An 18,001-nucleotide genomic window follows, 5' to 3' on the forward strand; every position below is an offset into this window, starting at 1 on the left:
GGTGATACATGCATACCCATGTTTATAGCAGCACAATTCATAGTAAATATGCATTGGAAATGGCCTATGTGTTCATCAACAGATGACTGGCTAAAGAATGTGGTCCTTATACATATCAGACTACTATTCTGTTATAAAGAAAGCTAACTTTGCATCACTGTAGGAAAATGAATGCAACTTGAAACCACAATGCTATAAGAAATAAATCAGACACACAAGCTTGAATATCACATGGTTTCTCGTATATGATAAACCCAAAATATAAATAAATTAAAAAGCAAAATAAAAGATAGATGACAGGAAATAGAAAGATAGACTTTGTGAATGGTAAGGCTATCTGGGCATGGGAGGAGAAGGAGGGAAGGTAGGGGAAGGGGATGTGAAAAGTAGTAAGGACTTAGAGTGGATTAAAATTAGGAGCTTTACTCATCACAATAAGAGAATAAAAAGGCAAAAAGCAAGCTACAAACAAGCACATATTTGTAATGCATATTAATATCCATAATACATAAAGATTTTATCAATCAATAAAAATAAAAATGTGCATAAATGTTTGAGAATTACAAAGGATATGTAAATACTCCATAAAGATATGAAATGATGCTCTCTACATCTTTTAATATAAAAAATTAATATTAAAACCAAGTAAGATATAACTACACATTCACAAGAATTGCTAAAATTAAATGGCTTGCGAGTATCAGGTGTGGTAAGAATGTAAGGACAAAACTCTCAACATTTTAGGTGGGAGTACAAATGGCTTCATCTATCTGGAGAGCCTCTTCATGTATAAAGTGGCCTGTGTTACACTGTGTACCTCAGGGTAGTACATTTTCCAGTGGGGTCTTTGCTGGCCTGTGATTCACTCACAGAAAAATGGCAGAACTTCAACTCTAAAATATCCTATTCAGCTACTTGTGGAATTTTTCCATGGTTCAGTTTAAAAATGGTGGTTTAAGGACATTTGCCTAGATGGGTAAAGATTTTTGGAATGTGATCCCAAAAGCACAGATAACAAAAGCAAAATTTGGTAAATGGGATTACATCAAACTAAAAATCTTCTGGACAGCAAATGAAACAAGAATTAGAGATAACCTACAGAATAGGAGAAAATGCAAACATTTCACTCAACGAGGGATAAATATTAATAAATATAAAAAACCCCAACCCCTCAACAGCAAAAAACAAATTATCTCATTTAAAAATAGATCAATGATCTAAAGAAGATATATGAATCTCTAACTGTATGAAAAAAAACTCAACAACACTACTAATCATCAAGGAAATGTAAACCAGCCCAGTTAGAATGGCTATTATTGAAAAAATAGAAAAATAACAAATACTGGCAAGAAAGGAAAGATAGGTTAACTCTTATACATTGTTAGTGGGGATGTAAATTAATATAGCCATTATGCAAAATACTATGGAGATTTTAAAAACTGGAAACAGAATTACCATATGATCCAGTAATTCTACCTGAAAATGATAAATGTTTGCACCAATGGATATGTCAATTAATCTGATTTAATGATTGCATCTTGTAAACACTGAAATAGCATATTGTTCTACAGAAATATGTATAAATGGGTCAGTTAGAAATAAAAGTTAAAATTAAAGATAGAAACACATGTAATTTTTAAGAAACAATTGTTATAGAACTTCCTAGTATTGTCCTTTGCTATGAGGAGTGACTTGAATTTAATATAAAGAGTTGTCACTGAAAGCTACCACATTAAGTACTGCCCTATAAAAATCTAATCAAAGTAATTATTTAACCCAAGAACATTCAAATTTCTACATATCTATTTAATCCATAACACACAACAAATGTGATATTTTGTATGGATCCATGCATAGATATATTAAAATTGAAATCAATAAAAGGTAAATTTGGTTTCAAAAATCAGCTTTGTTGCTTGACTAAAATACCTTTGTCACTTTTTTAAAACAAAGCTGATCAGTTAATTGTGTTAAATTGGCTTGCAGACATAGTTGAACTGTTGCTCTCACATGCTTTCAGTTGCTGTTCAACCAAGGGAAAAGTTAAATCTCTGGAAAGAAATGTCTTTATTGATTACTGCTCCAACGGTAATTATGTTGAGACAAAGGCTAGTGAATAAGAGGCTAGACAGTCATTTCTAAAGTAACCTGGTGACCCAGAGAACAGTCACAAAAGATGTCCTTCTGCTTCTATGCCTGGGATACTCTGCGAGGCCACTGCAACCTTATGATAGTTTATGCTCCCCTCCTGCATTACTTGGGTACAGAATATAATTCATGCATTTGATAAGCATATGTGAGACGGCTTCCTTGTTTTGTATAATCCAATGTACACTGTTAATTGCAGAGCAAGAACAGTCAGAAGAGGTTTGTTTTAAATGATACTCTCTCTTTATATATGTTATTATTATATTTCAGTATGATTCCAAGTCAGGATTTTAACCAGAGTGACATCTTGAGAACTGAAAAATTCACTGCCTGAAGCTTAGAGGTTTAATTCATTAAAAATGTACAAATTGTACAGTGGTTTGTCACTGGGTAAAACAATACACTTATGCTTCCACTAGAGGGCACCTTAATATATTAAACTCAAGCAAGGCTCTCCACAATAAAAAGGCAAATCAAACTTTCAGAACGCACGTATTTATTTGGTACTATCAGGGAAGATTATAAAAACAGAACTACCGAAGTAGAGCTGTGTATGGCTGGGGAACACACACACAAAAACTCACCAAAATCTTATTTTGTATCAATTCATTCACTTAAACAGTTACTCATGTCCACTTAACCTTACCTAATTCCCATCAAAAATTTTAAGAATGAGAAAGGAAATCCCAAAATCATGAATATTATCCCGATTTTCCAGAAGGACATGGACACTTGATAGTTCATTTTATGGACTTCAATGAGGCATGCTCCATTCATTGAGGCTGGAGTTAGAACTGGATCTCAAATCTCTAATTCATAATTCTTTGTTCTATTTGCTGTTTTATTTAGAAGTTCAAAACGACATAAGTGTCTGAGATTTTAGAAAGCATCATCTGCAATGTTGATACAAAATAGCACATGTCACATGTTCTATCAATCTTCTACGTTTTTCTTTTTTCACGTTTTGTGTTTTGGACTTCTTGAGCATGGCTCTTTCTCTCTATGATAACTAAGGTAATTTTAGTTTTTGGCCTGGAAAATCCATAGGCCTTTGTAAGTACTGGGGAAAGAAACTTTGGTTAAGTGAGATGAGAAAATGTCATATTTTCCCTCTGCAGCTTCAGGGGAAAAGCAAATGGCATTGTACATAATAAAAGTGTTGCTGTAAATGCAGTTTCTAAATGTTAAGAGGAGTTTGGTAAAACACTTGGACTTTAGATATTGATGTGCTTTTCTACATTTTCACATTTAAGCCAGAAGGGAGTCACTAAGTTTCCTCTTCTCATAGTTACCTACAGTACAGTAACTTTGCTAGAGTTCTCACTTAACCAAAGAACTTGAGAGTCTTGTCCCACATAGACAAATGATGACCAGAAGCAATGCCCGCTGCCCATATTCTCTTTGAGCTGAATCAAGAAATATGTTCTTTACTTGTAAGCCACATTGTGTTCCTCCACACACTTACATCTCTGGCCTTGTTATTTTATGTGTTAGGTTTGCTGTAGTGATTCCTAAATGATGTTTTGAAGCACAGCAGTTATATTTGTCTTCAGGCTCAGTGGTCACTGTTCTGCAGTTAACTCCATTAGAGCCACTAGACTGTCAGAGAGGAGCCTGCAATGAGTGGATTAGTCATACTCTGCTTGGCTTCACCCTAAATCTACTGGGCATGGTCTTTGCTCCCTTGATCTAGGATTCTCAAGGAAATTATGGCTCCTCTGGCCACAGATGATATTCAATACATCTTTGATGGATAGATGTATGTGGGCATAGAGGAGTGAAATATAGTTTTATTCCTCTAGACCACAATTACAAGAAAAGTAGAATTTCAAGATGAGATTGCTTATGACAATATATGTGTGTCAAGCACAGAATTTAGAAATAGAAATGTTTTCCCTCTGTTATTGCTTCCATCGGAGATCAATGAATTGGGCAAAGGTCTTAAAGAGTAGTCAAGTAAGCTGGTCGATCCCTGCATGCTTTTGTTACAATTCTTTTCTCCTCCCCCTCCTCCCCCTCCTTCTCCTCCCCCCTCCTCCTTCCTTCTCCCTCTTTCCTCCTCGTCTCCCTCCCCTCTCTTTCCTCCTCCTCCTCTCCCTCCACCACTTCCTCTTCCTCTTCTTCCTCCTCCTCTTCCCTGGTACCAGGGATCAAACTCAGGACCTTGCTCTTGCAAGGCAGGTGGAGGAACCACTTAGCTAAATCCCTGGCCTCATTACAATTCTTATACTGTATTGTAATTAATAATTTCTTTTCTGTTTCCACCCAAGCATGGTGAACATCTTAAGAATAGGGACTGTGTCTTGTTATTCATAGGACTTCACTACTTAGAATGATGTCTGGCACATAAGGATAAGTCATGTTTATTAGATGAGTGATTTTAAGAAACAAAAAAGAAAAAAGTGATCTATATATCATATATATAGATATATATATATATCATACACACACACACAAACACACACACACACACACACACACACACACACACACACATACACACAAATATAAATGCTAAATGCCTGAGAATTTAAACTGTATAAGGAAGAAAACATCTGCCAAAAATTGGTTGGCTCAATATACACAGATGCAGTCTTTTATGGTAATGAAATTTAGAAGAAAAAATCCACTCTTTGAGCATACTACTTAAACCCTTTAAGGAAGAACTAGAAAGGCATGCATGACATAAGGAACCCTTCCAGTATTATAATATAAGCATATCTTTTGGGCTAAAAACACAACCTAACACAATACAAACTACATTTATCAGTTCTTTTACACAATCTACAGAAAATAAAGATTTAGAAAATCTTGGTCTCTGAAAAAAGGCTGATTTTCCTTACTAGAAGAGGGAAGACCCCTGGAGGGACATGAGATTTTGCTGTGGAGCTAACATAAGTTTCAGCTTTAAGAGGCTGGGAAACAGTAATGTGGCATAAATTATTCTGTTTCTGAAGCTTTTGCCTGTTCTAAGAGAGTTGCAAAGTCAACAAAACCTGGGGGCTCTTTTAAGCAGGGGAATTTCTATTATTCATTCCAATCCCAGAAGCCTGGGAGAGTCATGCAACTAACTAGGTGTATGCATTTTCTCTTCATTTTCATAGCTGAAACCTGTTCTTTCCTCCTCCAGCCCTAGGCAAAGTGCAGAGGCCAGCGATTCTCATATAATTGGATCTTCACACAGTGATTTGCCCTTTTCTTGCAGTTGTCCCAGAGCACAAACCTTTGTAAACCTCCTGCCAGTCATCTTTCTCCTCCTGTCATTTAGCAATGAGACCCCAAGCCTCTAGTATTCCATTTTACCTATGACTCTAATTGGGATGATCCTTTTAAACTTACAAAATTCTATTGCATTCATAATCCTTTAGAAAAAAAATCAGCAGTAAACTTGAGAGCTGGTGATGAAGGTGTGTAACTTGCCATGCTATTGACTACCACATATGGGAAGAGGAACCCAAATCTGGACAAGTCCCTCAACCTGTGAGTCAGAGTTAATATACAAGATAGATGTGTTAAACGAAATCAAGGGCATTCCATCAGCTGAAGGTGAGCAAAACTGTCACCTGGCTCATTCAGCAGTTGGTATGGAAAAAGGAAGCAGGTTAACTGGTATAGATTAAAAGAGACTTGGCTGGGGATGTAGCTCAGTGGTTCCACCACCTGCCTCACAAGCACAGTAACACAAGTTCAATCCCTGGTACCAAAAAAAGAGAGAGACTTAAGGCCATGGCAATCAAATGACATGTATGGACTTTGCTTCGATCCCAGCTTAAGCAAACTAACTGCCAAGAGACTTTTTGGAGACATTTTAGGAAATTTAAATATAACCTTAAGGTTAGACGATAAAAGAAATTATTAATTTTTTAAAAGATTATTTTTAATTTTTATAAAATGGATTTAGTACCTATGGTAATTTATCAAGTTTATTGTTAACAGATACATACTGAAGAATAATAATGGGAGAAAAATAGTATATTGTTTAGAATTTGATTTCAAACACTCTAGCAAAGGTGGTCACGTGGAACCTTGGCAAGGGCTGTGCTGAGGTGAAGATGGGATTAGAGAGGAATTTTTTTTTTTCCAATGGCAGTCACAAAGAATGTTTAGAATCTATGCAATGAGAGGTTGTATATATAAAAATAAGACAAAAGTATCCAATAGGGTAGAGTTCCGAAAGAAGCCAGAGAGTGTGAGACCCACGGATTGCCAGGAACAGAAGAGGCAGCTTCCTTATTAGAAAGAAAAATAATAGAATGGCTGTAGTTGGAGATGGTTGATATGTCTAGAAAAAAGAGGACAGATTTGCCATCTGATGGCTTCTGCTTTCTACATAAAGTAGAAGGAGAGTTAGAGGTAGGAGGGGTTAAAAAAAAAGGTTGAATTTCAAGACAGTCTTAATCGCAATTTATAGTTACATTTATCCTCCCTCTGGTACAAGTGCTTCATTAGCATGTGGCTGTTCAGACTCAAAAGAACAGGAAATCTTGCTATATTCAAGGTTCAGTTTTTGTCTAACATGAAAGAAAGGAGGGAGGAAAAAAGAACTTAGGACATTGAGAGAAGTGTTAATGAATTAAATGATCATGCAGCCTAAGCTGGCTAAGAAAGAAAATGGGTTGGTAAGTTGGGTTATTTCAGGAAAGTAAAAGGGTAAATGGATCAGAAAGCATAAGGGAGCAGGTCACTTAGCAAGTCGGAGGAGAGGCAGCTGATGTCAGAGAGAGGCACAATGCCAATTAGTGAGCTTGGAACCAGACATTTGCAGGTGGTATGACAAAGTATGAGTTGAGTCAATAGCAATAGACAGGAGGAAGTAAATGGAAATTGAATTGGAAGTCACTTTTCAGTATCAGTGGCAATCTATTCAAGAAGCAGAAATTTTCAACAGTCCTTGCTCCAGCAATTGCAGGCCAGAAATATCATACAACAATAATACAGGGCACTCAGAGGAAATAACATACAAAGGAAACGATGGAATAACTTTGAACTTTCAGAATTCCTTAATCTAGATAGCGTATACCACTATTTTTTATCCTTACAACATTCTTACAATGCAAAAAAAGGAACAGGTATTAAGAACTATGGGACAGAGGGTCTATACTGTATTAAAATAGAGTTCTCAGGAGTTAATTGACTCCCATTTGTCTTTTGAAACCTAGAAAAACCCTAGAGATCTCTTGGAGGCAAACTAGGGGTCCCAGAGCCTGAAGCTACCGTGGCTTCACAAATCTCCCCAGCTGGACACACAGGCTCAGGACAGCTTCCTCACAGGAAGACTCTGCACCTCCTCCTTCCAACAAGTCATGGGCTGCCTCCACCACCTGACTGTTAGTGAGCACAGGGGTTGTGACACAATTAGTCAATGTAGTTCAGTTCCTTCTATTGAGCTTACTCTCAGCTAACCCATTCCTGGACCACCCAACCCCCAGGTCTAAGTATGTCCAGCTACCAGTGAGAACAGGCCACTCTGCAGGGGCATGTCAAATATGCTCGCATCTCCTTTCCTTCTTCCACCCAGCCTTATGCTCCAATAGCCTCCATCTCCAACTTGCACAATGGGAGAGAGCCATCCCACTGAGTTCTGTTTTCTGCTGAAACTCAGGTTTATTTATATATATTCCAGGGTCTCTTAAGGTTTCGCTGGCAGTGAATCACAAAGAAAAAAATCAAGAAATTCCACAGTATCTGTCATCATTTCATTGCAGCAATATCTAGCACAGAGTACAATAGGTTAACTAACTACAGTTTCATGATACCCTATCTAGTCTACATTAATTCTAGTAACAGAAAACAGAAAATAAAAACATGCATCTTTCTCTTTCACTGAACAAAGATGACTGAATTAGAAGAAACTGAAGCAAAACAAAAGACAAATATAGGTGACAAACATTTAAATATTGCCATACTGTTATTGCAAACACAAAGGGATGTTCAAGGGCAGTGCAATACTCCTGTTAGGGCAAATACAAAATCAGAGTGGAGCATTTGAGACCCCAGGAAATTAGTCATTTTCTCATGTTAGGGGACTTTTGGAGGAATGAGGCCATCATGGTATAGGCTGATGATTCTCACTGTACAACTGCTAAATGATGGACACATATTGGTATTATGGTATTTGTCTAGATTTCCCACCAAGGCCTCATGAACTCAGAGGCAGAGTTCTGGAGAGATGATTGGATCATGGAAATGTGACACTCATCAGTGGATTATTCTGAGGAGGTGGGTAAGTAGAAGCATGGTCTAGGGCATATCTCTTTCCTTCCTCCCTTGATCTCTCTGCTTCCTGCCACCATGCTGTGAGCTATTTCTCCTCTATCATGACCCTCTGCCAAGCCACCCTGCCTCAGTGCCAGCCAGCCATGGCCTGAAACCTCTATAAATTGTGAGCCAAATTAAACTTCTTCTCCTTATCTGGTGGGTGTTGGGTATTTTATTGCAGTGATGAGACAAGTGACCGAGACAATAGGTAAGATCCAAAATCGCTCTTGCTTCATACACACCCTGAAAACTCAGGGACATGATGGAAATACTATTATATTTGCATTAATTTTAATTATTCATAGGTAGACATATCAACTCACATGGTTATAATTACTATATATCATGAACTAAAGCCATATACATATTGCCTCTGCAATATTTCACAGCATGATAAATATTTTAAGTCATTTTAGAACAATGATTTTTCCACCGGTAAATACTCTAAGCATACTTCAAACACTTAGGCAGGCAGAGGCTTCCTTTTGCTCACTGAGTGTCTACTACCATTCTTTTGTATCACCTCCTCTTATTCAGGAAATTCCAACACAGCTCTCTTTTGTCATTGATAACCAGATCCCTCTAGATCATGGTCTCATACTGAGCTCCAAGGATCAATGTGTCTTTGAGGTACATATGAAGTTAATCAATGTGAAAAGCATTTATATAGAAAGGACAATGAAAAAACTGTAATTTTTTTCTATCTTTTTTTGTAAGGGCCAGGTTTGATCTGGATGTAAAGTAGAAAAGGCACTTTTTCATGCCTTCTGCTAAATAAATCCATCAAGACTGTATCTGGGATTAGTATGGTATAAGAATCTGGGAAATGTTAGGTCCTGTAATATCCCAGCTACAGAAAGTAGATATGAATATTTCAAAAGGGGAAAAAGGATTTTAAGATAATTTGAGGGTGTCGGGGGAACACTGAGAGATCTGATTTAATGAGTAGTTATTATTTTCTAAACAGTTCATAAATGTAGTATCGATTTCTCAGTTTTCATTTCTTTATTTGCAATTTCCAAGACACATACATTTTTTTACTAGTTGCAATTTTCAAATTATTTAAGGATATTAATGCCACTTATAAAATTTTAAATGTTCAAAAATAAAAAGAAAAATGTACTTACTTCTATGCATATTTTTCAGCTATATCTACCACCATTCTGCTCCCAACTCGTTGTGAGAATGTCCACAAGTGTTTGTTCAAATGAAATCAATATTTGTGATATTTCCAATGTTAATGTTTGCATCAATTAATTTTGTGTAAGTCATGGTGAGCTTAAGTCTTCCTCTGTAAACAGAAAAATAAGACTCACAAGAAGGCTCTGGGTATTTATAATATTAAATGAAAGAAAACATCCATGGAAGAGAAAACTGTGTTTGCTGGTATTTTCTTGTATGAACTTTTTAAATCGGCACTGATCAACATCTCAGAATAGCATGGTTCTGAAGTTTGCAAGAAGGGTAAGGTAAATGGGAAACTTGGATAGCTGGTTTTTAGGGAATGCCAAGAAAGGCATTATCATGATGAGTTCTCCATAGTAAAAGATGTGGTCTTGGCTTTGCAATATCAAAAATTATATCTTACTGACCCTTGGGGAATTAAGAAATTGTCACAGATAGACTAAATTCACACAAGACTGATTTATAAACAAGAAGCCTGCTTATCAATTCACAATAAGGAAATGCTTCGGTTTTATAAAGAATGGTGTTCTACCATTTCCCTGTTTCCTGATTTAACTAATAGAAAGGCAATTATTAATCAAACTAGTGGTCAAAACATTTTAGTAAGCATCACAATAGAGCAGTAAGAGATGAATTATCTTGAGGTATAAGGTAAGGCATATTCCAACCAAGTCAAATGAAATTGGATGAAACATTCCTTTCCTAAAATGCACAAATTCTTCTCCATGGCCCAGCTTTCTCATAGCAACAAAACCAAGTCTCTTACTTCCACGAGAGTTGCCCGACTCTCATTTTCTATGTCCACTGGTAACCATTTCCTTCTAAAAAGTCCCCTTTTTGATCATGCCAATAATATAAATTAAATTATATTTAGTAACTGATTAGGCTCTAGTACAAATTAAATATGCCTCCTTATTGGTCCCTACTATATCATCATGCCTTATTTTCTTCATAATGCATTGCTATTCCCTAAGTTTTTTGTCTCTTAGAACTTGACTATAGGGTCCATACAAGGACTTGCATCTGCATCCCCAGCAATTAGAACAGTTCCTGGCACAGAGGAGGCATTTAAATGCTTTTTGGATAAACAAATGAATGTTACTATTCCTAGGGTCTTAGTCCATTAAAAGTAGAAATGATGATTTAATTACAGAGGGCAATTTTTCTTCCAAATTCTTAAAGGTAATCTTCCTTTCATTCCATGAACTGTCTCCACTCAGTATCCACTCAATGCATCTCTTCATGAAAGTGTAATCAGAACCCATTAACTAAAATATGACCTACGGTGAAGTTGGGCCATACAAATCCATTTTGTTGACTTCAAGATGAAAAATCTTCTTTGAGCCATAAGTGCCTAATTATTCTTAAAAGAGGACTGAGTAACTACACCACAGCATTATATATGGCTTCCTTAGCACTGCCAAAGGAAGAAAATAAATACTGAGATACTCCCCCAAAGCTTAAAAGGGACGTGATCACCTCCTCCAGGCCAGGTTCCTTGGTGCTGGACACAAACTCGTCAGCTTGACCAACGTCTCCTAAGCCTCAGTATGATAGGAAAACCATTGTTTTGAATTTCTCTCAGAGGGTTGTTTAATGGAGTCATCAAGAAGAGGGAGAAACAAGATATGCTCAGGTAGGAAATAGTATTTGGAACAAAGGAAGAGCACGGGTGAATGCAGGAAGAGAGGAAAGGGCAGAATTTATTCCTTGACAGTCCATACAAACAGTGCAAACCCTAAGAAGTGCAAGCAGGTTGGGAAAAGGTCAAAGGTAGACCCTTTGCATCAACCCAGGATCCAGATGATCACTGATTGAATTTATATTCACAGGAAGTTCCATTAAAGCAAGAACATCTGCCAGAATGATTAAAGTAATGGATTCCTCAACTGACAAAATAATCAGAAAATCTGTGGTTTCCATGTCTGTGACCACAATTCGAAGATGATGGAAACTGTAGAGATAAAATATCTAATTTATCCGTCTGCTCACAAAAAGGTAGCATCTAGTTAGTGCACATAATGATAATTCTAAAAAGAATTACAGAATTGAACAACAGAAGCGAAATACATTAATTACAAAAATGTTAAAACTGATTAAATAGATGATGAAAAACTCAAGTTAAAAGGGTACTTTAGAAAAAGATACATAATGAACATTTGTACTGAATTATTCCTGCTTCTGACTTTCTAACACATGTCCTGTACCTGTAGGTCCTGTTTAGATAGCCTATTAGAAATTTAGCCATTGATATGAATTATCACACTTATTTCATAAGTAATTTGTGACTCATACCAATAAAATGTCTATCCACATTTGTATAATATTCAGAGGGGTAGATTAAAAATGGCCCTGTGTATTTTGTAGTCAGTGTTTTCCATGTTGCTAGTGTACATCACCCTACTCACACAATCAGCTTTGTTACCTAGATACTTCATTACACATACTGCTATTTTCAGGTAGTTGTTTCCTGATATTTTTTGTTTCTAGTCAGAACTGTGGAGAAAACAGAAATGATTTCTACTGTATATCTGGAAAAAAATGAAGAAAAGGCAAAGTGAAAGGTAACACGAGAGCCTGTACTAAGATAGGAAAAGAGGAGCCAGGGATTTAGCTCAGTGGTTTCACCATCTGTAAGGACAAGAGTTCAACCCCTGGTACGGCCCCCCTCAAAAAAAAAAAGAAAGAAAGAAAGAAAAGAAAGAGTTGTATAGTAAACCAATGCAACTGAGCATGACTGAGCCCACGTCAATGCTGCCCACCCTGACTCTGCCTACCCAGCACCTGCAAATTTTCCTGGTTCCCAATTATCTCATCTACCTGAAGAAATATGCTCCCTGAGTGACTTTGTTTATATTGAGTTTAAGAGATAATTTGTACCTCCAACATGGGATTAAAAAGGAAACATGAGAAAAAGTAAAAAACACATGCAAGACACATGGCACCTTGGGTAGATCAATGTAAATACAATATTTAGAGTTGTATTTGAACAGTGCTGTACTTATTCATAAAAATGCAAATTTAATTCCATTGAATTTGAAGAAAAACATTTAAAAGTACACATAAGGACATTCAACGAAAAAAGAAACACAATTTAAGAGATACATGAACACCAAACCAGCACTCCAAAAAATACTCAAGAATATTTTAGACAGAGATAATGAAGCCAACAAAGCCCAAAATTCAAATGGAATGAATACATCAAGCAAGGCAAATAGATAAACCAAAAGGAATAATAAAGGAGTCATCAACAGAAGAAGAAAACAATGACAAAAATCAATACCTTTTAGTAATAACTCCCAATTTAATGGTCTCAATTCCCTCATTAAAAGACACAAATTGGCAGAGTGGATCACAAACAAAACAAAACAAAATAGTCCAACCAGGGATTTAGCTCAGTGGTTCCAGAATCCAACAGTCTGTTGCATTCAAGAAACTCATCTAAGCCAAAAAGATATTCAGAGGCTAAAGATCAAAGGACCAAAAAACAAATTTCATGCACCAGGACCCCGAAAGCAAGCAGATGTAGGAAATTTTTCAGATCATTTTTTTATTAGTACGTTTGTAGTAGATAATTTTACATTCCTTGGGGGAGTTGGTATATATACATAATACATCTTAATTCCTTTTCCATCCCCTTTTGTTTCCCTCCCTTCCCTTCCCCTTCTATGCATCTCTTGACCCCTCCTTTTTTTTTTGTACATTTTTGCAGTACGTATCATATTGTTTTTAGAGTAGCTACATGTAACTAGCACATCCTTATTCCTTTTAATTCGAACTTTCCCTCCCTCTCCTTATCCTACATCTCTTGATATCATTCCCCTTTAACACAGATAGAAATATTATTCCTATCTCCCTACTATTATTTAACTTTCATTTTATTCCTTCTCATATAAGAGAAACTATGTGATATTTAAGCTTGTGTGTCTGATTTATTTTAGTTAACATTATGGTCACAAGGGGCATCCATTTTCTTACAAATGACTCAGCTTTATGTTTCTTTATGACAGAGTAATATTCCACTGTGTATAAGTACCATATTTTCTTCATTCATTTGCTGATGAATATATAGGTTGCTTCCCAGATTTAGCTATTATGATGTGTACTGCTATAAACATGGCAATTTCACACTCAAAGTAAACTTCAAGCTGAAACTGAAGAGAAGAGGTAAAGAAGGTCACTACATACTGGTTAAAGGAATGATCCCACAGGAAGAGATAATACATGTAAATACAGTAGTGTCTCAGTTCATGAGTGCTTTTATTTGTGAACAATTTAGATTGCAAACAGAAATGGTTGGAAACATTTGTTTGTGTTTGTGAACTCTGCATTGGGTGAGAAACACGACTGCAGTCATCTTCCCCACATGAACACGAATGTGGTCATCTTTTCCAGAATCATGGAACAAATTAAGTTCATGAACCAAGGTACCACTATATATATGCACCAACTATTGGAGCACCTAACTTTTGCATAAAACAAATACTGCTGGATATAAAAGATCAAATAAACACTAACACAATCTAGTGGGTAACCTCATAAACAAAAATTCACAGAGATCCACTAAACAAAAAAATTAACAAAGAAATATATCTAAACCACATTTTCATCAAATGAACTTAAATGATATTTACTGAGTGTTCTACCCTATTACAACAAAATACATACTCTTCTTTACAGCACATGGTACTCTTTCCAAAATTACTAGCCCACAAAGTAAGCTTATATAAATACAAATGTATTGATATCACCCCATGTATATTATCAGACTACTGTACATTGAAACTAGAAATAAGTCACAAAAGAAACCACAGAAAATTTATCTAAACCTAGAACCACTGGATCACAGAAAAAAATTAAGAAAGAAACAATTTCTGGAATCAAAAGATACTGCCAGTTCAACACATCAGAACCTATGCAACACAATGAAAGTACCAATATCTCATTGCAATCAATGCTCACATTAGAAAAATAGAGCATGCTCAAATAACCTAAAAAAGAACCTCAAGATACTTGAAAAACAACAACAATCCAGACCTGAACCCTGTTTAAGGAGGCAAACCATAAACACTGGAGCAGAAATTACTGAAATTGAGACTAAAAGTACAATACAAAGAATCAATGAATTGAAGAACTGGACTTTTGAAGGAATAAGCCAAATGTACTAAGAAAAAAGAGTGAAAAGGCTCACATTAATGCAATTAGAAATGAACATGTAAAAACCGCAATGGATATTATTGAAATCTACAAGATAGCAACTACTAAGAAAAATTATATCTCAAAAAATTGGAGTAATGGAGAAATTCTGAAGAAATGGAAAGACTGCTAGATATGTAAATTAACCAAAATGAACCAAGAAAACAAAAATTCTGAACAATTCAATAACAAGTAATGAAGTAGATACAGTAATGAAATCCTAACAACTAAGAAAAGTACAGAATTTCACAGATTAACTGCTGACTTCTATAAGACCTTCAGGGAGGATATAACACCAGTACTTCTCAAAGTCTTCAATGAAATTGAAAGGGAAGGAGTGCTTCCTTTTCTGGATAGGCAGAAACAAAATTGTCAAAATGACCATACTACCAAAACTGAAATACAGATTTAATGCAATCCCAATTAAAATACCAACAGCATTCCTCATAAGAGCTACAGAAAACAATTCTAAAATCCATATGGACCCAGAAGAGATCTAGAATAGTAAAGCAATCCTGAGCAATGAGAACAAAGCAGGGGGTATCATAATATCTGACTTCAAACTATACTATAAGGTTACAGTGATAAAATCAGCATGGTATTGGCACAAAAACAGACATATGGATCAGTGGAACAGAATAGAAGATGCACAAACTACTTCAGACACATCCAGCTATTTGATCTTAGACAGAAGTTCCAGAAACACTTACTCGAGAAAAGATAGCCTCTTTAGCAAATGGTCCTGGAAAAATGGCTCCCACTGACCCCTCAACCTCCACCAAAGCCACCAAGCTCACAAGTTGAACTGTTTATTCCTCTAATGAGTTAGCTTGGGCTCCTGTCTCATTTCACTGTTTAGCATATCCGGTGCAGTGAATGCATCTTCCCTCTTTCACTGCCTTTCTTCTCTTGGCTCTCTTAGCTACACCACCACCCCAATTACCTTGTTTCTCTCTGTCAATTCCTCTATCTTCTTCACACAAGCCTCATTCTCTGCTTTTTCTCATCTCACACACAACACACTTTCTAGGGTAATTCCATCACCCCTTTCACAGCTCTAATAACATCCTGAGTTATTCCCCACTCTATCTGTAGACCACACCCATTTCAAGAGCCTGAGGCCCCTATGCATAACTGTTTCTTTGGGCAGGTAGCTCTCATTTCTTCCAGGCATTCGTGCAGTGCCTTCTGGCTAAAACACCCTTTCCTTCTTCTTACTCATCCTTCAGGATCCAATTAGAGGTCACTTTCCTTCCAAGGGATCCCCTACCAGATATGGAAGTCCCATTTTTTTGCTCTGCACGTGCTTTGAATGTCTCCTAACAGAAAGTTCATTCCTAAAGGTTGAAACTGGAATTTTATTTTATTCCTCACTAACCCCAAACCATTGAAGGACATCACAGTATTGATCCTCCCTGCATCTCCAGTCTGGCCCAATGCCTAGTTATTCAGTAGACAATCAATAAAAACTTCAGTACCTTTAAAGATAAATATAAAATATTATAATAAAATTTAACTATGATACTTAAAGCCAAGTAAGAAAAGAGAATTATGTGTTTAAAATAATATGGCCTTTTAGTCTTCATAGAATTCTTTGAGGTAAAATCTGCCAGCAAAATGATGCATTATTGGGAAATCATCTTTGGGACAACAGAAATAACTTCCCTGGTGACAAAAAATTAAAAGTAGTTACTTATATAATAGAAATGTTGTTCATCAATAAATTCATGATATATTATTAAATTGTAATAAATCTTCACAGTTTAGATAAATGGTATGCATTTTAAAACTTTTCAGTTGTCTAACAGTCTTCATACCCATTTTCAAAACAAAAGCAACTGATGAAAAACCAAAAACTTCCTGCTAGAAAAGTGAGTAGAGGAATAAACAATCCATAGAAGTGAAAATTCAGTCAACAAAAAAGAGATGTTCAGTTTTACTAATTGTCAGGTATATTCTAATTAAAGCATGGTATAATTCATATCAGCAAATCTGCAAAATTTAAAATAATTGTCAATATCAAATACTGCTGAAGACATCAAGCAGAACAATTCTCAGTGGCTTCTGATGGAAATGTCAATTGTGTCAAGATAAAATAAGATCATACTTTTATAATTTTAACACATTTATTGTGGCTATAAAAGAATAGTTCTTGAACTAGGAGACCTACTACTGAAGTCAGTGAGAAGTCTCTTTAGAGCAGTTAAGGCACAGTTTATAAAGCATAAAAAAGGATATACTTTGATTTTTCTTTTTTAGTTGGTTATTATGCATCACCATTCTTTTTAAGGCAAAAAGAACTGTTTAAACTGATTCTTTATAGCTGACTGTTTTAATTTTGGTGAATTATGCTAACAAGAAGGTAAAGCTTACAGCTTTTGTTTTTTGTTTGTGATTAGAGCTAGCAATTCAAATTTTGGGTGACACATTTGGGGCTATGTGGTTATATGGATGGTTGGCCTTAGGTTATATATATAAACATGGCTTCCATCTTTATATTTTGTTAACAATTTGAGGACAGTGATTTGGTAATGTCTAAAAAAGATGCAACTGCACACATGCTTTGATAATATCTCTTTTGCTATATTCCGTAGACTTCTACTCAAGAACTGGGCATGGTGGCATAATGTCAATAATTCTAGCTACCTGGGATGCTGAGGCAGGAGGATTACAAGTACAAGTCCAACCTTGACAAATTAGTGAGACTGTGCTCAAAATATAAAGGGCCAGGTATGTAACTCAGTTGCAAAGTTCCCCTGGGTTTTAATCCCTACTACAAAGGAAAAAAGAAAGCTTTCACTCAAATAAATAAGGTGTACATGGTAGAATTTCTTCTAATAACAAAAAACTGGAAACAACAAAAACTCATGTTAATAGGGGAATGAATAAATAATAGTGATTCCTACAAAATAAATACATTAAACCTATAGTATGTGGATCAATGTAGATCTCAAATTTTTAATAAAGGTAAATTATAATAAAAATAAGGGCTTATATTTATTATTTACGATGTGCCAGACCCTGTTCGAAGCACCTTATCTTCCATTAGCATTTTGGGGGGCAAATACTCATTATTATGCTTTTATTTTCTCTATCTTGCAGATGAAGGAACTGAAGCACAGTTCTTCATTCAACAATGGATAAGGGAAGAATGCAAAGACAATAGCTTGGCACTAGAATCCCTCTTAATGTAATTTAATGATAATTTGGGTAA

This window comes from Fukomys damarensis, unplaced genomic scaffold (assembly GCF_012274545.1).
Source record: "Fukomys damarensis isolate Sample0158 unplaced genomic scaffold, DMR_v1.0_HiC HiC_scaffold_8, whole genome shotgun sequence".
NCBI lineage: Eukaryota > Metazoa > Chordata > Mammalia > Rodentia > Bathyergidae > Fukomys > Fukomys damarensis.